General features: G+C 45.3%; 1 non-coding gene across 1 annotated transcript; it reads left to right on the top strand.

Annotated features, from left to right (window-relative positions):
- The first annotated feature begins 21,580 nt into the window (after nt 1-21,580).
- TRNAG-GCC (transfer RNA glycine (anticodon GCC)) lies at nt 21,581-21,653 on the top strand. The gene has a single exon. It is a non-coding gene; the product is annotated as a tRNA-Gly (tRNA).
- The last annotated feature ends 290 nt before the right edge of the window (nt 21,654-21,943 follow it).

Raw genomic sequence — 21,943 nt, 5'->3', positions numbered from 1 at the left:
AACATCATACCTGCTTCTGTCACTGCTGGACCAGGTGCTGGGTGCTGTCCTGACCCTTGAAGCCAGGCTGACAAATCACATACTGCTTACCCCTGCTCCACAAAAGCGAGACTCAGATTTCACACCCAAAATGTGCAAGTCTGAAAACATGAGTGCTGGCAAAAATGTGGAGCATTGGACCACTCATACCCTTCTGGTGGGACAACCACCCTGGAAATATGGAGTCGAAGATGCTCATATCCTCCAATCAGCAAGTGGCATATGTCTAAAGAAATCCTTGCTCACACATACCCGTGTACAAGGAAGCACATACAAAAATGGTTCTTGCAGCATATAAATGTTTCTTCATAACAAAAGCTATTGCTTCCCAGAAAGCTCCAGCTAGAGTTTTTAAAAATAATGAAAATACTGAATTTTTAAAAAATCACACTTCATTAAATGTTTTATTGTGGTAAAATATATATAACATAAAATTTACCATTTAACCATTTTTAAGTGTACAGTTTTGTGATATTAAGTACATTCAGGTTGTTGTGCAACCCCAAAATCACATTTTCTAATGTGCATATGTTTAAATATCTAGATGGTAGAACCTAGTCAATTAGGAAATACGTTCGTGATTAACAAAACATTAAATAGCCCCTATTTTCAGTCATCTTAGCCTCTAACTGCCTCTTTTTTCCTGTTGACATATAGATATGTGTTGTTATTTTTTTCCTCTCTAATCCTTGTGCTTCTATTTTTTCCAACTTTAAATTATGAAAAAATTCAAACAGAGAAAAGCTAAAATAAAAATACAAGGAACACCTTTAAATCCACCACCTGGATTTAATAATATGGAGGCTCTTCTCATTCTTCTTCAGTTTATGAAACGCCACCTTCATAAGTCTCTAAGGTTAGTTTCTCTCTTTCCTGTCTCCCATTCAGGTCCATTTCGTGCTGGGATTCCTTTTCCATTTTGCTAGAGTATGCATACTTTTTTGAAATGAAGCATGAGAGCGAAACTTGTAGGACCTCAATCTTGTGTATGCTCATTTGGCTGGGGAAAGAATTCTAGGTTCAAATTCATTGTTTCTCTCAGAACTTTGAAGAACTCACTTTTTTGTCTTCCAGCATACAGTATTGTAGGTAAGAGATCTGATGCCAATCTAAGTCTTGGTCCTTTATTTCCAGAAACTTTGGAGGCTGACCTTTATCCTCAAAGGTCAGAAACTTCACCAATATATGCCTAGTTATGCATCTCTTTTTGATCGAAAGACATTTATGAATAAAGGAATTGGTTGATTGGTATACACAGATAGCTGGTTTAGGTTTCCTCTGAAGCATGTAAGTTTTCCTTTCACAGAGGATCTCTCTCCTGAGTGGGAGGTCTGACCGTGGGCTCTGACAAGCGGACAGGGCCTGTCAATAAGAGGCTTCTCTTTAGGCAGTCTTGGGATCTCCATAAGTGCCAAGATAAAGAGTGGAATAATGTGTTAGGGGTCTGTTCGTTGCAACTGACAGAAAACAGATTTGATCCAGTTTAAGCAAAGAGAATTTATTGGCTTAGGAAGTTTGAAGTGGGGTTGCTGACTGCATGGTGGCAACATGGCTGCCAGCAGCCCCAGATTCCCTTCATCCTTACAGTCCATGATCCTGGAGGAAGACCCTGAAGATGTTCTCTCCAGGGATCATATTGTTAGACCCCATGGAAGTAGGCTGACTCTGCTTGGATTCCGTACCCTCCTCTTGGACCAGTCACTGTGGACAGGAGTTAGGTACTGAAATTGGCCAGGCCTGAGCCGTGGCCCACCTCTGATGCCTGGGGCAGGCATGGCACTGTGACTGACTGTTTCCAGAACCATGGGATGGCAAAAGGGCGGGCAGCCTCCCAAAGGGCAGAATTCCAGGCAGACGGACCACCCATATCCTCACAGGGATTCTAGGATATTTCATTCCCAGATGGAGTTGTTTCTCTCTCTTCTGGGACCTCTGGCTTTTTCACTTGGGAATCCTCCCTAAGATCTCTCACTTTGTTTAGAAAGTACTTCCAATACCTTTAGCAGATTTTAAAGCAGCCATTCAACCACGGATGCATTGAAGTAGCACTATTCATCTGAGGAAATTTACCCTAAAAACCAAATCATTAAATTTGTATATATTTTTTACTGTCAAGTGACACATGTTAAGCAGACATCCTCAATTCCACTCTGAGCCCCAGGTAACGCCAGCTCTCACCTTTGGAAATCAAGGACGGAGAGGGGCTCAGAGACATGGTGGAAGTCAGGAATGGAGTCAAGGTTAATGATGGAATGAAAGTCAGGGGTAGGGTGAGCATCAGATGGAAAGTAAGGGTTGGATATGTCTTTTATAAGCGACTTGATAGTATTTAAATGGTAATTTTATATTTTGACTCAATTCTATCAAAATGTCTCCCATGTCAAAATGTCCGCCATATCAAATTGGCTTAGCCAACACTGCCCTGCTTTGAAGCACAGTTAGACTGAAACTCAGATGGCTGACTCTCAGGCCAATACTCTTATCAGATAGGGCACGGTCTCCTGGCAGATTAGGTTTAGGCCGGGGCAGGACAGATTCCAGGCCCAGACTCTGCCCTCATTTGTCTCCCACAGGTCACTGCCTGAGCAGTTGGCCTGAGCAGACGCTCCACCCATCCTTTGCCTCACTCCCCACACCCCCTTCCTCTCCCTCCTGGGTTGCAGATCTGGAAGGTGAGTGTGGAACAGGCAAGGGTGAGCTAGCTGGCTGCTTCCACTCCCAGCTCCCATCCCCAGCCCCTGCCACTCAGTCTCTCTAGCCTCCTTGTCTTTGATAAATAAAGCTGAGGCCCAGAGGATGCCCTCACTTTCCTGCTGCACCCAGTTTAAGCTTGGGAGCTGCAGAGCCTGTAAGACTTCCTCTAAACTTCTTTGGGTGGCTGGGAAAAGAGGCCACAGCCCCTGGATCCTGGGGCTGGAGCCCAGGTGTAAACAGAACAATTGCCTGCCCAGAGAGCAGTCCCTCTTCACTTTAGGGTTTTAGCCTTGAATCGCTATTTTTATTTAGTTATGTTTTTTGTTTTGATTTCCCTTTGTTTTTTCTCCCCTATTTTCCCACACCTCCCCCTGCCCAGCAACCCCATTCTTGATTAAAAGATGCTGTCTTAGTCAGTTCAGGCTGCCATAACAAAGTACTACAGGGTGAGAGGCTTAAACAACAGACATTTATTTCTCACAGTTGTGGAGGCTGGAAGTCCAAGATGAAGGTGCTAGCTGATTTGCTTCTGGGTGAGGGCCCTTCCTGGCTTGCAGACAGCTGCCTTCTCTCTGTGTCCTCACATGGCAGAGAGAGAGAGCGATCTCTCTCTCTTCCTATAAACTCATTAATTCTACCGTGAGGACTCCACACTCATGATCCCGTCTATACCTGATTACCCTCCCAAAGGCACCACTTCCAAATCCTATCACATTGGGAGTTAGGGCTTCAACATTCGGGGGGAAGATACAAGCACTCAGTCCATAATAGACGCTTATTATAGAAAATTTTGAAAAATACACAAAAATAAAACAGAGGAAAAGCACAACATACTCTACCATCAAAAGATAGTGTTAGAAACTTCTAGCATATTTCCTTCAAGTATTCCTCAACACTTACATTATTTTTTATTTTATTTATTTACTTATTTATTTGCGGCACGCGGGCCGCTCACTGTTGTGGCCTCTCCCATTGTGGAGCACAGGCTCCGGATGCGCAGGCTCAGCGGCCATGGCTCACGGGCCCAGCCACTCTGCGGCATGTGGGATCTTCCCGGACTGGGACACGAACCCGTGTCCCCTGCATCGGCAGGCGGACTCTCAACCACTGCGCCACCAGGAAAGCCCGATTTTTTATTTTTTAAAACTATTTATTGGCTTCCTTGGTGGTGTAGTGGTTAAGAGTCCGCCTGCTGATGCAGGGGACATGGGTTTGAGCCCTGGTCTGGGAAGATCTCACATGCCGCGGAGCAACTAAGCCTGTGCGCCACAACTACTGAGCCCACGTGCCACAACTACTGAAGCTCGTGCACCTAGAGCCTGTGCTCCGCAATGAGAAGCCACTGCAATGAGAAGCACATGCACCGCAGCGAAGAGTAGTCCCCGCTTGCTGCAACTAGAGAACGCCCGCGTGCAGCAATGAATACCCAACGCAACCAAAAATAAATATATAAAATAAAAAATAAATTTATATTTTAAAAATATTTATTTAATTTATTTTATGTATTTATTTTGGCTGCACTGGGTCTTAGTTGTGGCATGCTGGATCTTTAGTTGAGGCACGCAAGATCTTTTAGTTGTGGCATGTGGACTTCTTAGCTGTGGCATGTGGACTCCTTAATTGTGGCATGCATGTGGGATCTAGTTCCCTGACTAGGGATCGAAACTGGGCCCCCTGTATTGGGAGTGCACACTCTTACTCACTAGACCAGCAGTCCCCAACCTTTTTGGCACCAGGGACCAGTTCTGTGGAAGACAATTTTTCCATGGATGCGTGGTGGGGTGGGGTGGTTCAGGCAGTAATGTGAGCAATAGGGAGTGACGGGCAGTGATGGGGAGCGACAGGGAGCAATGGGGAGCGATGGGGAGTGATGGGGAGCGGCAGATGAAGCTTCGCTAGCTTGACCACCGCTCACCTCCTGCTGTGCGGCCCGGTTCCTAACGGGCCTCGGACCTGTACCAGTTGGAGGCCTGGGGGTTGGGGACCCCTGCACTAGACCACCAGGGAAGTCCCAACACTTACTTTAAGATATATATATTATACATAAAACTTTGTGTCTTATAAACATTTTCCCATACTAAACAATCTTTACATTTTATAATATTTATGTATTCACCATTTTAAATGAGTGAATAATGTTTTACTCTATAACTGTACTATAATTTATGTAAGCAATCTCCTAATGCTGGATGCTGAAGTTGTTTTTACTGTAAAAATTAACGTCATTTCTTGTGATGGAACTATTCTATGTCTTGACTATGGTGGTGATCCCACAAATCTACATGTGATGAAATTGCATAGAACTAAATAAACACAAATGAGTGCACACAAAATAGTGAAATCTGTCGATTGTTTGAATGGTAATTCCTTGATTATGATTATACAACATATTATTGCAATAGACTGAATGTTTTTGTCTCCTCAGAATTCATATGTTGAACCTAATCCCCGTTGTGATGGTGTTTGGAGGTGGGGCCTTTTGGAGATGATTAGGAGGATATTCAGGAGGGAAAAGCCCTCATGAATGGGATTAGTGCCCTTATAAGAAGGACACCAGAGAGTTCCTCCTCCCCTTCTACTATGTGAGGACACAGTGAGAAGACAGCCATCTATGAACCAGGAAAGGGGCTCTCATTAGACATGTAATCTGCTGGTGCCTTGGTCTTACACTTCCCAGTCTCCAGAACTCTGAGAAATAAGGGTTTGTTTTTTAACCACCAAGTCTGTGGTATTCTTGTTCTAGCAGCCCAAACAGACTAAGACAGTTACCACTGGGTTAAACTGGGGAAGGGTATATGGAATGTCTCAATATTATTCTGTAAAACTGAATGTTAATCTAAGAATTAACTCAAAATAAAAAGTTTTTGAAAATCCACTATGGTCGACATCTTTTGTATGTACATGTGTACATCTCAACTCCTAATTATTTCCTTAGGGTAGATTCCTAAGAGAGAAATTACTCAAAAGAAAATTAAGTAGAAATAAGAGCTCTCAATCACAGCACATTGAGGTTTATTGGCTATCACCCAAGAAGCTTCCTGGGCATGGAAAACTGATCTGTATGTCAGCAGAGGAGGAGGGATTAGCCATACTCACAGACTGTTCTACAAACCCTGAATGCCAGTGTACTAATTTACAATGAGAAATGTAAGTGGAGGGGACTAGACTCTCCTTTCTCTCCCCGTAGACCCTCCACTGGCAGAGCCATGTTATAATCAGAAGATTGATTGGTGATATGGGTGCAGTCAGAGCCAGGGGAATTAGGTGACATGATCAAAATGTTCAAGATATCAGGCCAAGGCCTGCTACACACGTCTCCATAGTAGGACTAAACCACTGCCACCAGTGACACACAAATGGGTTCCTGGGCCAGGGCACCCTTCACTTAGTATGTAGTGCTCGAGTGGGGACATCCTATGTTTGCCTCTGTAACTCTCCACTTCTGTGCTCCCAAGGTTTACTAAGCCCTGTTCTATACACTACATTGTCTCTTTAGTTGTGTGAATATATTCTAGCGAGTTATAGTCAAATCTTGTTGGCCTGGGAAACCATCTGTTTCTTTAAGGCACTTGTCCTTAACCCCTGGCTCAGTGGCCCTCTGGAAGGCTCCAATCCCCTCTGAAATTGTATGCAAAATTTTGAGTGTATGGTCAAATATGCATTTTTCTGGAGAGAGAGTTTGTTGTGTTTATCGGATTTTCAGAAAAGGATATTAATTTAAGAGTGAATGTCATGTGGTCACCAGGTTCCAGGCCTGGTAGTGAGGGTTTTACATACATTATCTCATTTAATCCCCCCTGAGGTTAAGAAACTTCCCCAAGTTATCAGTTGGGGCAAGTTAAAGAACTACTGCTTTAAAGTGACTTTGTGGGAATTCCCTGACAGTCTGGTGGTTAGGACTCGGCGCTTTCACTGCTGGGGCCTGGGTTGGATTCCTGGTTGGGGAACTAAGATCCCGCGAGTCTCGTGGCATGGCCAAAAAAATAAATAAATAAAAGTGACTTCATAAATCTCTTCTCTGGTACAGTCAGTGTCTGTGCTGCAGGGAAGTCTTATCTGCACGCCCCCCCTCCTTATCTTCCTAAATGAAAAAAAAGTTATTGGCAACAAGCATACATACGATCCATACCAAACAAAGCTGTGGAATGGCTTTGTTGGTTCTTCCTAGAGACTGAGCTCTGTTGTCCGCCCAGCAGCTCTAGTTACCTGTTTTATTTTCTTATACACAGATCCCTGTGTGCACTCAAATTAACTCGTGAACCAGCACCTCGTATCTGCATCTCACCCACTTTGACAGCTTGGATGCCAATTTCTCCTATAAATGCCTTTTCTTCCAAAAAGCAGGCCTGCTGCCTGTTTATTCTGTCAGGGTCTAGAACCTTCAGGTTTTCTAAAGGACCATTGGGTTGCTTTTTATCAAAAGTGGAATGCATTTCTGCCCACTTTCCAATAGAAAGTCAGGCAAGAGGTTATTCAACATTCACTTATTCACTGAATGATTCACTCATTTTCCAGACACTGTTCCTAGCCGCTAGGGATATGGATAAAAATCTTTGCCTTCCTAGAGTGGAGGTTGTGTGGGAAGGAAACAGACAGTAAGCAAATAAACAAGTAAAGATACAGTAGGCCAGATGCTTTTAAGTGCTGAGAAGAGAAAGAAAATAGGGGGACTTCCCTGGTGGTCCGAAGTGGTTAAGACCTCGCCTCCCAATGCAGGGGGTTGCGGGTTCAATCTTGCTCAGGGAGCTAAGGTCCCACATGCCTTGTGGCCAAAAAACCCAAGAAAACATAAAACAGAAGCAATATTATAACAGGTTCAATAAAGACTTAAAAAAAAAAGTCCACATCAAAAAAAAAAAAAATACCTTGAAAGAAAGAAAGAAAATAGGGACAGGGCATAGAGAGCCCCAGGAAGGAGGCAGTGCATGGTTTACTCTGGGTGGTCAGAGAAGGCCTCACTGAGAAGTGGCAATTGAGCAAAGATCTCTGTGGTGTAGCAGAGAAAATGTGGGTTTAGGGGGTCAGACAGGCCTAAGTTCAGATCTTGGCTCTGTCCTTTTTATTGTGTGACCTTGGGCTATACACTTACCCTGAGCTTTAGTTTGTCCATTTACAGCAATGCAAGTAAAAGTACCTACTTTATCACGATGTTGGAATGAAATAATATATATAAAGGATCTGGCACCAAAACTATACATGGGAACCATTGCTAGATGACAATGAGAGTCCATTCAGTCCAGGATTCTCTTATTTTTGGAGGGTCTCACTTGGGTCTGAAGGACCAAGGAGTGGGGCTGAGTCTCCTTCCCTTCCTGAGTTCTGCACCAAGATGGGGTATAAATTTTCTCCAGGGATGATTTAGGTGAAAGTCACTCTGCAGCAATATGAACACTCCTCTCTGAAAAGAGAAGCTCTTCATTTGTAAGAAAGACTCCTCATATTTCTCTCTTCTCTCTCTCTCTGAGAAGGGTGTGGTCTCCAATCTAGTTCACTGATTGCAAAAACCTGGGTTGATTCAACACACTTGATCTCCTTTCATCTCTCTACCACTTGCTTAAAATAAGAACTCATTGCTATTCTGCCCACGGCTGCATCTAAATCATAACTAGGTTGGGTGTTGAATACATTTTTCTCTCTTCTGTTAAATACCATTTTCATCTGTGCTGAGCCCACAAGCCCTGAGACGACAGTGTCTGCTTTAGCGGCCCACACGTGGGCCTGAGGGAATACACGGGTGTTGAAGGACCCCTCCCTAGCTCAGAGTGAGACCCCCTCCTAAGACCTGTTTTTCTCCCACCGAAAATCCTCCTTTACCTGCAGCTAGCCAAAGCCACCTTCCAAGCTGTCACCAGTTCCTCCTGCTGTCACCATCTTTCATTCCTTGGTGAGGGTAAGAGGGCTTTGTGAGCCTTTGAGTCTCTAGTTTCTCCTGCAAAGGCTTGAATCTAAGCACCCGCTGGACTCAAGTCTCCCCTTTTTTTGACTCTTGTTATAGGAGATAGAAAATTAGCAAAATGAGAAATTCAAGGAACTCCAAAAAGCAGTTTCATAAACATGAATTAAAAGAGACACGACTTCTAAAAAGAATGATGTCATACTCTAAATTCAGCCTGAAACTCATGCTTTTTCATCTCTGATCTTCTCTCTTCCGAGCTTTAACTCTCCCACATACTTCCTCTCCTCCTCCTTCCCATGAAAAGGGTCAGCATTATTGTCATCATTTTAGCAGACAATCACATCAGCCCCACTGGGGAGAGAGTCAGTGACTTGGTCCAGATTAGGATGTGAGGCTTCCCTGAGGACCGACAGGATCCTGAAGTGTCCCTTGACTGCCTCATCATTTTAATCACCGTGAATTTTTCCTTTTCAGTCAGCCTCCATGCACTTGTATTAAGAAATCCTTGCCCCACCATTGCAGACATCAGGTATAAGGAAAGGAAAAAGGGTAAGTGGCCCATTCTGCTTTGAGAGAACTGAAGGTAACTGGGAAAGCCAAGGGTAAGGGCCCCAGAGACAGTCAGGAATACAGGAGAGAGGATCAGAGGCAGCCTCTGCCTCTCAGCTGGAGAAGTGGCACTATGAAGGAAAGGGTTCCAGCAGTGGAGGTGGATGGCACTGAGCCAACTACAAAAATGGCAAGAAAAGACTCTGAAGCTAGTCATCCTCTATGCAATCCTGATTCTGCTATTTCCTAGCTGTGTTGTCCTAGACAAGTTACTCTGCCTTTCTGAGCCTCAGTTTCCACATCTGTAAAATGGGAATGATAATATTTCTACCTTGTAGAGTTGTTGTAAGGAATACATGAGATGATACATAAGAAAGTGCCTAGCATAGTATACAATAAACGGTAGCTATAATTATTAAATGTCTACCGTGTGCTAGGCACTGTGCCAGTTACTGGAAATACTTGAATAAAGCAGATTCCTCACCTCTGAGGAATTTATTTTGTGGATAGGACAGGCAAGTAAATATTTACCAAACAGTACAATAGGAATGGCACTGTCTATAGCTTTGGAATAGATCTCCCTGTCTCTAGGTGAAGTTAATTGTATGGGAACAAAGACTGAACTCATGACCTTAATAATGGGAACATAAAAAAAAAAATAATAGCAGATAGCCACTGGCTATTTCCAGGGAGAGGGTATAAAATGTCACGGTAGTCAGCCATTTCATTTTATGCGCTGCAAGGCCTTATAATATTTGAATAACTGAAGAGGTGAGTGTGGCTTTTCTGGAGCCTTAATAAAAGTAATTGTCCCTAAGGCCCTGTGCCTACCAACCCCTACCCCAATGAAGACCAGCAGGGTCGGGACTGGTATGTTACTGACCTCCCACCCACCTCTTAGAGGGGAAAATAAGGACTCAAAATGGCCAAAGGGTAATCTGGGAAGAGGCTGCTGGCCGGAATCTGGTGAATCTATTACCTACCAGTAAGTAGATCATTTTTATGAGGTCAAGGAATTTAGGAAAATGCCTTTTTGCAGGTTTAGATTGAAGTGAAACCCTTTACCCTGCCCTTTCCCCAGCTGGCTATAGGGCAGTGACAGGAAAGGCAGGAATGATATGACAGAGGGCAGCTTGTGCCAGTGACTTCTGCTTAAACATAGAGCTCCGAGGCCATGTCCTGGCACAGGTCTGAACTTGAGGCCTTGTCCACCTTGCCTTGTATTTGCCATGTCACTTTTGTCTTTCCCCTCATATGCGTATGATACTTTAACAGAGAATAAATTCTTTTATGCCCTGGATGGCCACAGATTCTATAATCGCCCTGTGAAGCAGACACATGCCACTTCTTAGGAACTGAGGCTCAGAGAAAGTAAATGACATACCCAAGATCAAAGAGCTAGAAAGTGGAAACCCCAAGACTGGAGCCCAGCTCTGCTGGCTCTGGGCCCAGTGCTTCCACAGTTTCAGATGCCTTCTTCCTTGGGCTGTGGATTTGGGCTTTTGCTAAGAAGGAAAGGTTCCCCGCAAAGGACCAAAGGATCCTTAGCCTCAAGCTCTCTTCCTTTTCCTGACATCCCTTTTCATGTGGGACATGAGGAAGCCAGTGGTAGCAGTGGAATGAGCCCCAGCTCCAGAATCAGGAGGTCAGAACTCTCCTATGACTCTGTGCCATCTCTCCTGTGACCTTGAGCAGGTCACGGTACCTCTCAGCATCTTGGAGTCCTTGTCTACCAAAGGGAGTCATATTCCTCTCCCTGCCTACCTCTTGGGTATGATGAGAATCAAAGTGACAAACAATGTCAGAAATGCTTTGAGAGCCTTAAAAACATGCTAACAAATGCAAGGCATGATTCTGAACATCTTCACACAAAAATGAGGGCTGGCGGCCCTCAGATTGTTTCTTTCATTCATTCACTCAATGCTGGAAAAGTGTTTATTCAATACTTCCCCTGTGCTAGATACTGTGTTAAGTACTGGGGACCCAAGAAAATCCCCAGGCTATGAGGAATTCAAAGGGAGGAGAGACAGATCTAAACAAATAATTGGCACATAGACGTGAGGGCTTTTATAAAGATGTCCACAATTGGGGAGACCTTTTACTGAGGTGTCCAGAGGTGCTATGAAGTTTAGAGAGTGGTACCGTGAGCAACAATTAGAGCCAGAGAAGGTTCCACATAAGGAGAATGAGAAGGAGGGTTCTAGGGGTGGGGATGGAGGGGGAAGGGCAGAGAAAACCATGTGCACATGGCATGGGGGAGTATAGTTTAGTGTAGCTGGAGCACAGGGTATTGGAGGGAAGTCTGGTGGCTGTTTCTCATTGTTGGGATGGAGCCTAGCGATCACCCTGGAGTTCTCTTAGGTGTGTATGTCTGTGTGTATTGGCTGCAGGAAGAAGCCCATGTAAATAAAATTCAGTGATGGAACTTCGTCATGAGATTCCATCTGTCGGGGAGAGGGGAGATTTTTAGGAAACAATCTCAGCTACTAGCTGGACATGCTCTGGATCCCTAACCTTCCAAGTCAGTGCAGAGCTATTCAGATTACAACCTGAGCTCCAGGGTCCCACCCTCTCCATGAGCACATCGTGTTGGTTGTTGGTGGTTCCTGAGAGACAGAGGGTCCAGTTGCATTGGTTTGCTTCTGACCGATGTAACGCCCCATCAGGCAGAGTTTTGAGCCCAGCAACCATGGTACGAGTTGGTTTCCATACTCGGGCCCAGCATACATCAGGTCACCCCATCCTTGGTCCCACCCTTGAATTGGTTTCAATCATAATCCACTACAAACTTATGCAGAGAACTCCTCAGGACACCTTCCTCAGGGGTACTATGAGTGGGGCAGGTACTCAGCTTTCCAGAACTCACCTCCTGGATGGCATTTAATCTGCATAGACTGCATTGTCTATTCTCCGAGCCCTTTTCAGTTGTGACATTACAGTCTGTAGCTGCCATTTCATGACTTTTTCTCTTCCTTAATTTATCTTGGTTTTGATCCAATTTCCCCTACGAGAGCTTTGTGGATTTCTCCCTGAGACAGAGAGAGTGGAGACTTTAGTGATCACAAGTCCAACTTACTTCACCGATGGGGAGAGTGAGGCCCAGAAAAGGCAACAGACTTGCTCAAAGCCGCACAGCAAGTTAACTGCAGGGCTAGGCCTAGAACAAGTCCCTTGACTCAAGTCAGATTTTTTGGTTGGTGCATAAAGGTACTTCTGTGCTATTGAGGTGTTCAGGAACCCACCTGCTGTGTATGAGGCAGTGTGCTGGATCCTGGGAAGAGGCAGCCATATAATCCCTGTCCTCTAGGAAGCTTATAGCCAGGGTGTCGGAGCACAGATAGAAAAAGATAGCTGTCCAATTAAAAATGGCCCTGGAGGAAGCCAGGCAAATTAGGAAGTTAGGCAAATTTTACTATGTCCAAGGGAGAGGTCTGTAAACCTCTGAATACCTGCCTGACCCACCGTGACGTTCTGAGAAAGGTGATCATCAAGATTTTTTATGTTTCAGGCTTGTGAGAACCAGACAGGCGACAGTAGGCCTCCTGGACCCAGCCATGGGCCAGCAAAGAGCACTGAGGGAATGGAAAGGGGTAAGATTGGGAACCTGGGTGCAAGTGGCCTGTCCCTTAAGCCATCTCTTTTTGCAAATCCCTACTAGCAGCCCAGAGCAACTAGGAAGAGGGATGGGGTCTTTGAAACACAAATCACCAGTGATTACAAGGCCATTGGGCGTAAGGCTGTCTTTCCTTTCTCCAAGGGGATAAGATTTATAAAGGCTAAGTAGTGTGTTTTTTTCTAGCTGGCCCAGGGTGCCTCCCATGCAATGGCTAGAGGATGCTGTCAGAGGCAGGGAGTGGCAATTGACCGGTTTCCAGAAAGGCAAACTAAAACCCAGCTCCAAGGTAAGCTCCGGAGCCTGGACCCTGGCAAATTAGTCTTTTGGCCTGGTTGCCATGGAGACAGACAGGCAGCAGCTGCGCGGGAAGAGGGACCAGCAGCTTCACCAACATCTAGGATTGAGACAGCCATGGTGGGGGAGGGGCTCGGCACCTACCTCTCTCCCCCAGATACAGAGGTTCCTGTCTGCCCCCCAACATCCAGACTCGCAGGATCTGGTGAGTTGCCAGGGTCACAAAAGGAGACATGGCAGCGCTGGCTCCTAAAGCCCCAGTTTTCTGCTTCCAGGCCAGTGCCCTCCCGCTGCCCCACAGTTGCCTCCTGCTCAGCTTTTGGAGACAACAGACCTTCCAGCGCTGAGCTCCTGGGCCCCAGGAGGGTCCCCAAGCTCCCTCTTCGGAGGGGATAAGTCATTGGAGGTGAATCCTAGAGTGTTCGCCACCAGAGGCCAATTTGGCCCTGTGCTCTGTTGCTGTCTCTCTGGAAAACCTGGCAGGGGCTGTGACCAGCCATTGTCTGGGAAAGGAGCTTGAAGCTGAGCCCAGAGGGAACTCGGTAAATGATGGGGTTTATTGTTCCCTCATTTGACACTACACTGATATCATTAATTTGTGGCTTCAAGCCCTGTCCTCCCTAACCAGGAGGAAAGAGTCCTGGCTCTCCCCTCCTATGGGTTATTTCTGGAAATTGAAGGTAGGAGACAGGGGGCCTGGGATCCAGATCGCCCAAGTCCACTTTCCCTGCAGAGCTGCTAGGAGGTCGTGTCTCAGCGTCTCGGTTTCCTCAGAGGAGAAACGAGGCTGTTGTCCTGGTGTCATCTGGGGCTTTGCGCTCCTGGGCATTGCATGTGAGCACGGTGGTCACCTGAGAATAGAGCCCTAGTGTGGAGGGACAGCAGAGAGCTGGGGAAATGCAGAGGCTACTGCCTACCAGGAGGGCTTTTGATATTGCTGTTTTAATTATGGAGGTAGTTCACGGGTGGGCATAATTAAAGAAAATGTCAATGCCAGGGTATATAAAGTAAATTGAGAAAATGACCCATCAACTTAAGTCCCAATCCCTCATCCCTGCTGGAAACTACTGATAATTTTGTTGTGTATCTTTTCAGATCTTTCTCTATGCTTATACTTTTGCCCCTGTTATTATTATTTTTTAAATCACACGGATGATATGAGAACACATTTTATAAAAGATGCAAACACCACAGATAAATGTAGAGTCAAAAGGAAAAGTGTTCTTTTAGTGTATTCCCTTCGCTAGAGGCAGTTACTGTTAACAATTTAATGTCCTTCATATATTTATGGCCAAAGACAGAGTTTCAGCTTTCCTTTCTTTAGCATAAATGCAGTCATAACAACCATATTGTTCTCCAAGTTGCTTTCCCTGCCACAATAATATGTTACTCTGCAGATTTTTTTTAATGTTGGTTTGCCAACCCCATTCTCCATAACTGCTGTTTCATATTCTGCATTATGGATGTTCTGTACTTATTGAAGTGGTCTCCTTCAATCGATGCTTGAGTTGTTTATGATCTTTCGTTATTCATAATAACACTTTGCAAACCTGTGCATCTATTTATGCAGGGTTTATTTCTAGAAGTAGAATTGTTGGGTTAATATGTCTGTATATCTTTCATTTTTCTAAATACTGTGGGGATTTATTCTTAAATTTTGTTTTTTAAAGATTATCTAAGACATAGATGCCCATTGCAAAAAAGTGGGTAAGTGTACAAAGCTATATAGGGGGGAACAAAGTCACTCACAGTCCCTCCACCCAGCAGTTATGACTGTCTACTTTTCGGCAATTATTGTCTATGCCTGCTATTGTTACAGTGATCAGAGCATATTGCATAGATAATTCTCCACCTGGCATTTTTAAAAACGTAATGCTATGAGCATTCTCCTACGTCACTAAAATACTTTTGTAAACACCCTTTCTGTGATTTTATGACAGTATTATATGTACATACCATAATTTTCTTTTCTCTGTTGTTGGACATTTAAAAAAAAATAAATCTATTTATTTTTGGCTGCGTTGGGTCTTGGTTGCTACTCACGGGCTTTCTCTAGTTGCGGTGAGGGGGGACTACTCCTTGTTGCAGTGCGTGGGCTTCTCATTGTGGTGGCTTCTCTTGTTGAGGAGCACAGGCCCTAGGCACGCAGGCTCAGTAGTTGTGGCACACAGGCTCAGTAGTTGTGGCGCTCGGGCTTAGTTGCCCCACGGCATGTGGGATCTTCGTGGACAGGGACTGAACCCGTGTCCCCTGCATTGGCAGGCGGATTCTTAACCACTGCGCCACCAGGGAAGTCCCCTGTTGTTGGACTTTTAAGTTGCCTACATTTTCCTCACTATGATCACACCTCAGTGAATATCTTTTTGCATAAATCTTTGTCTGAAATCTAATAATTTTCTTAAGCTAGATTCCCGAAAGGAGAATTACTGGGTCTAGAGGTAGGAATTTTAGTGAATCTATTTTTTTAAGTTGAATTTTGAATTGCTAATACGTACACATGGTAAAAGTTCCAAAGGTACTAAAGATTACACAATGAAAAAAATGTCTTTCTCCTAATTGGTCCCTCGGCTGTGGTTTTCCTTCTTAAAGGCAACACTATTACCTGTTTGTGTATCTTTCTTCTGGAAAAAAAAATTTTTTTATATATATATATATTCCTCTTTCCATATAAAACTTGTAGCACATGATAGACATACTTTTTTCTCTTTTCACTTAATATTTCTTGATGATTGTTCCATATGTAAAATAGAGAACTGCCCTATTTTCTAGAAATACTACATAGAATTTCCTTAAATGGAAATGGTTAATCAATTGGTACATTGGTACATTTTTAGGTTGTTTCCCATCTGTTGCAATTCAAGCAGTGCAGTAATGAATGTCCTTCCGTATATACCATGTTCTCCATGTGTTAGTGCATCCATCTGTAGAATAGATTCCTTTAAGCGGAATTGCTGGGTCCTAGGGAATATGCATTTTACATATTGATAGTTATTGGTATCTCTGCAGAGGGTGACGATTTCCTCATTAAAGGGTGTGGACAGTTTTTTAAGGTCTTGATTCAAATGGCCAAACTGCTTTCCAGAAAAGTGTTACCTATTTACACTCTCACCAGCAATACAGTGTCCTGTTTACTCCTCCCACTGAGTAAAAATAGTATGGTGACGTTTGCAGTGTTATTTTTTCAAAAGGATTACCAAAAGTAAGCAAATAGTTACTTTTTAATACTTTTTTAAATAAAATAAATAAAAAAATAGGATCTGGGAGAAATTCCTACTCCCAGTTTTGCCACTGTGTGCGTGACCCTGAGAAATGCCTCATCCTCTGAGCCTGTAATGTCTTAGAGTTGTCATGAGAAGGAGATGAGATAATACACCTAGTACAATGCTTGGCACATAGCAAGGGCTCAAAAGGTGGTAGCTAAGAAGAAAATTTTGTTAAGGAAAATTAACAAAAAATTCCAGCCCTCCAAGTAATCCCGACTGTGAGGGGAAGGGAGCCTTCCAGGCTCTTTAAGTGGCCTGGGCGGTGCCAGCTTTGTTCTTTCCCTCAAATTATCCCACTGATCTTTCCTGCCTTGCGGAGGAAAAAGGAAATCTGGCCACCAGCTCCTAGGGAGAAACACCCCACGCCAGGACTGGCTCTTAAGAGGGCTGGGGTCCGGGACCTCACCCAGCTTCACCGGATGCCTCTCGGAGGAGCCCAAGCAGAGTTTAGTCGTCGCCCTCCCTGGAGGTCCCTTTCGCGGAGCTGACACCCTGATCGGAGGCTGGGGAGAGAGAAGTGCCGGCCCAGCCTTTCATTGCTCCCTCAAAGCGAACGGCAGACGGCCGCTGCCCGTGCTTCGGTGGGCGCGGCTGGGAGGTCCCGGTGAAATCTCCTCTGTGCCGTTCTCTGCGGCTCTCGCCCCCTTCCAGCCCCTTGGCCGCCGGCTGCAGGCCCCGCCAGAGGCAGCCCACCCTCTCCGAGGTGCTGCAAGTGGCAGGGAGGTGTCGCCAGGGCTTGGTGCTGGATGCTGCGGTCCGGCTTGGCGAGCCTCTGCCCGGATTCAGGGCGGCCACTGTGGGCTCCACAAGCCCGGCGAGGCTTGGCCGCCCCCTCCTCCCAGAGGAGCTGCTGCCCTGAAAAAACAGGCTGCTGGAGACGCCATTTCTGGTCCCACCCTGTGTCGGCCGTGGAAGAGCCAATCACCATCCTTGTGTGCAGCTCTGAAAACTGCAGGTAGAAACTGCCTCGGGTGGGAGAAAAGATCTGCGGGGCGAAGCCATTTTCTGGGAGGATGTGCAATCATTTCTACTCACAGTATAATCACCATGCTGGAGAATTTTAGCCATGCCGTCCCCGCCCACCCCCACCCCCCTTACACTGGGGTCTTTCCTGGATTTTCCAGGGAGAGCTAACAGGGGCAATACGGCGTGGTGCAAAATTGTGCCTCGGGTACCAGCTGAGGAGGGGTCTAGCCCTGACCCTGAACTTAGCCTGTTCAGTGACTGTGAGAAAGCAGTACAGCCCCAGGCCTCATTCGTCTCATTTAAAAAAATGTAGGGAAGGAATAATATCAGACCATGTCAAGGATTGGTGGCGTTGTGGGGAAATGGATTCTCTCGATTTGTCCTTATCTAGTAAAACCGAAAATATTCATACCCTGTGCCCTGACAATTCTCTTTCTTGGTTTCTACCCTGGAGAAATACTTGCACATGTATTCAAGAAGGCTGTCCATTGCACGACCATATCTAATAACAAGCTGAAAACAGCTCACTGGCTATGAATAGGGAAAGTATAAATAAAATAAGGCCCGTATTCATAATGAGTCACTATATTGCTGTTAGAAGGAATAAATTAGATCTATATATGCAGAGACGTGCATAGAGTTCAAAATCTATTAAGTAAAAACAGTTGTAGAAAAATGTATACAACATAATACGGTTTTTGCAACATATCAAACAGAACTGTGGATTTTCTGTATCTTCAAACATATGTAATAAGAGAAATTTTTTTTTTTAATGAAAGGACTGAAAAGTGACTTTCTCTAGGGAGAGGGGCAGGGAGTTGGGATGGTGAGTGGAGGTGAACAGGAACCTCAGCTTTCTTTGTAAATTCTAATTTTTTTCTTTAAAAAAATGACAGTGCATTCCTATATTAAGGAATTTTAATTTTTATGTATTTATTTACTTATGGCTGTGTTGGGTCCTCGTTTCTGTGCGAGGGCTTTCTCTAGTTGTGGCAAATGGGGGCCACTCCTCATCGCGGTGCGCGGGCCTCTCACTATCGCGGCCTCTCTTGTTGCGGAGCACAGGCTCCAGACGCGCAGGCTCAGTAATTGTGGCTCACGGGCCCAGTTGCTCCGCGGCACGTGGGATCCTCCCAGACTAGGGCTCGAACCCGTGTCCCCTGCACTGGCAGGCAGACTCTCAACCACTGCGCCACCAGGGAAGCCCTATATTAAGGAATTTTAAACTGCATATTCATAAAGAAGACACTGGAAACAAATGTCAAAATGTAAGCAATGATTTATTCCAGGTGATGGGAAATATGTGTTATTTTCTTCTTTGTACTTTTTGGGGTTTGTTTTAGTTTTTAAAAATGCAGGGATAGGGCTTCCCTGGTGGCACAGAATCCGCCTCCCAATGCAGGGGACACGGCTTCGAGCCCTGGTCCGGGAAGATCCCACATGCTGTGGAGCAACGAAGCCCGTGCGCCACAACTACTGAGCCTGTGCTCTAGAGCCTGCGAGCCACAACTACTGAAGCCTGCGTGCCTAGAGCCGGTGCTCCGCAACAAGAGAAGCCACCACAGTGAGAAGCCAGAGCACGTCAAGGAAGAGTAGCCCCCACTCCCGACAACTAGAGAAAGCCAGCGCGTAGCAACAATGACCCAATGCAGCCAAAAATAAGTAAATAAAATAAATTTTAAAAAAAGAAAGAGATCTAATGCTATTTTATAAGGAAAAAGAATGCAGGGATATTTGTACACCAGTGTTCATAACATCATTATTCACAATAGCCAAAAGGTGGAAACAACCCAAATGTCCATCGAAGGACTAATGGATAAACAAAATGTTGTGATAGAATATTAGCCTTAAAAAGGAAGTAAACTCCGACATGTGCTACAACATGGATGAACTTTGAGGGCATTATGCTAAGTGAAATCATCCAGCCACAAAAAAACAAATACTGTATGATTTTGCTTATATGAGGTACTGAGTAGTCAAAATCATAGAGACAGAAGGTAGAAAGATGGTTGCCAGGGGTTGGAGGGAGAGGAGAGGGGGAGTTATTGTTTAACAGGGATAGAGTTTCAGATCTACAAGAGTTATGGGAATGGATGGTGGTGATGGCTACACGACAATGTACGTGTATTTATTTATTTATTTATTTTTGGTTGTGCCACGTGGCTTGAGGGATCTTAGTTCCCAGGCCAGGGATCGAACCCATGCTCCCTGCATTGGGAGCATGGGGTCTTAACCACTGGACCACCAGGGAAGTCCCTATGTGTACTTTAACAGAATAAAAAAAAAAAATTTTGTAAAAAAAATTCAGTAGAAGACATAGCTATTTAACAAAATCCTGCTCTCAGCCATTCCATCAATCTAGTAGAATACATCATCAAATCTAAGATGTTGTCAACTGTAGAATGCACCATTATTTCATGTAATACAAGAAAGAAAAACTGGTACCAGTTAAACTCTGATATCAACCGATTAAAAGACATCCCATTCCAAAGATGGTAATTTTTATTTTTTTTTTGGCGAACGCGGGCCTCTCACTGTTGCGGCCTCTCCCATTGCGGAACACAGGCTCTGGACGCGCAGGCTTAGCGGCCATGGCTCACGGGCCCAGCCGCTCTACAGCATGTGGGATCCTCCCGGACCGGGGCACGAACCCGTGTCCCCTGCCTCGGCAGGCGGACTCTCAACCACTGCGCCACCAGGGAAGCCCAAAGATGGTAATTTTTTAAGTGCATCTTAGATTCAGTAGAATATAGTAAGCAGTTTATACACTAAATGATCACCTTTTAAAATCCACCTGCAAAGTTCAGATTGGTTTTTAACTGTAGCACACCTGTCCTTTGTTTTTTGAACAGACTGTGTTTGCAAACCATCTCAGAAAAATAAATGGTGACTTGTCTACCTAAAAAAAAAAAAAAAAAAAGGCAGGGAAGGGCTTCAGGAGTGACTGTGTGACCCATCAAATCCCTCAGCTCAAGAGCCTGCAATCCTGTGATTCTAGTCATCATCCTTAAAGTCCTCGCCCTACCCTGAAGGGCTTTCAACGGCCCTGGTGCTCCAGCCTCCACCCACTCTGCAGTCTTGGGTGCAGTCTCACCAGTTGAAGCCGGAGGGCTCCAGCCAGGGCAGGCCACTTGCAGTTCACAACTGTGCTAGGCTCACTCTCTCTTCTGGGCACTTATTTGTACTCTTTCCTCTTCCTGGCACCCTGTTCCCTTCCTCTCAGCCTGCAGAGTTCCTTCAGGTCTCCCTAGCTCAGCTGCCCCTTTCCCTAGCAGGCCTTCCCTGCTGTCCCTCCCCTGCCTAGGTTAGCCGCTGCTCCCTGTACCCTCTCAGTACTCTGAGCTGATTGCCATTTACTGTGAGCTCTTGGGACCAGGGACTTGCCTTCCTCATTACTGTACTCCCAGGGCCTAGCGCAGGGCTGCCATCTCAGAGTCCTTAGTGACTATCTGGTAAATGAATGTCCAATTAGGATCAAAAGCAGCAAACTCTTCTCGGGCTGTTTCCTGCTATTCATTCTAGAGACTCTGAAACTCTGGGGGTTCCACTTGCATAACGTAAAGGGCAGAACCAGGATTTGAAACCAGACTATGGCCCCAGAGCCCACACTCTTAACCACTATGCTTTAAGCCCCTAATGCCTCAATTTGTTCATGAACCAAATACGTGCTGAGAGCCTACTATGTGTCAGGCACTGTTCTATAGTAATAACGAAAACGGACACAGCCCCGATTCTCACGGATCTTACATTCAAGTTGGTGGTGGGGAAGAGACAGAAATAAATAAGTGTATAATTTGCCTATTTGTGATAAGAGGGAGGGAATATACAGGACAATGGGAGGAACAGGTTGGAGGATGGGGGAAGATCAGGAGTTCAGTTCTGGACACACTTCGTTTGAAACACCTAAGAGACAGCCAAGTGGGCTTCCCTGGTGGCGCAGTGGTTGAGAGTTCGCCCGCCGATGCGGGGGACACGGGTTCGTGCCTCCCTCTGGGGGGATCCCACATGCCTCGGAGCGGCTGGGCCTGTGAGCCCAGGCCGCTGAGCCTGCGTGTCCGGAGGCTGTGCTCCGCAACGGGAGAGGCCACAACAGTGAGAGGCCTGCGAACCGCAAAAAAAAAAAAAAAAAAAAGAGACAGCCAAGTGAAGATGCAGGGTAGGAGTTGGATAAATGTCTAGAGCCCAGGGTGTAAGCCTAGGCTAGATAATACAAATTTGGAAATCAGCAGCATAGATGGTATTCAAAACCATAGGACTGGGACTTCCCTGGTAGTCCAGTGGCTAAGACTCTGCATTGCCAATGCAGGGGGCCCAGGTTCAATCCCTGGTCGGGGAACTAGATCCCGCATGCCGCAACTTATTATCCCATGTGCTGCAACTAAGACCCGCCACAGCCAGATAAGTAAATAAATAAACAATTTAAAAAATAAATAAATGAAAATAAAACCATAGGACTGGCTGAGATTGCTAGGGATGTGATTGTGTATAGAGAAGAGGTCCAAGTACTCAGTCCTACCATACTTAGAGGTGAAAGAAATGAAGAGAATTAGCAAAGGAGACAAACGGAACAGCCAGGGAGGTAAGAGGAAAACTAAAAGAGTGTAGTACCCTGTAAGCCAGGGAATA

This window comes from Phocoena phocoena, chromosome 1 (assembly GCF_963924675.1).
Source record: "Phocoena phocoena chromosome 1, mPhoPho1.1, whole genome shotgun sequence".
NCBI classification, from domain to species: Eukaryota; Metazoa; Chordata; class Mammalia; order Artiodactyla; family Phocoenidae; genus Phocoena; species Phocoena phocoena.
This window is presented reverse-complemented; position numbering and strand designations above follow the sequence as displayed.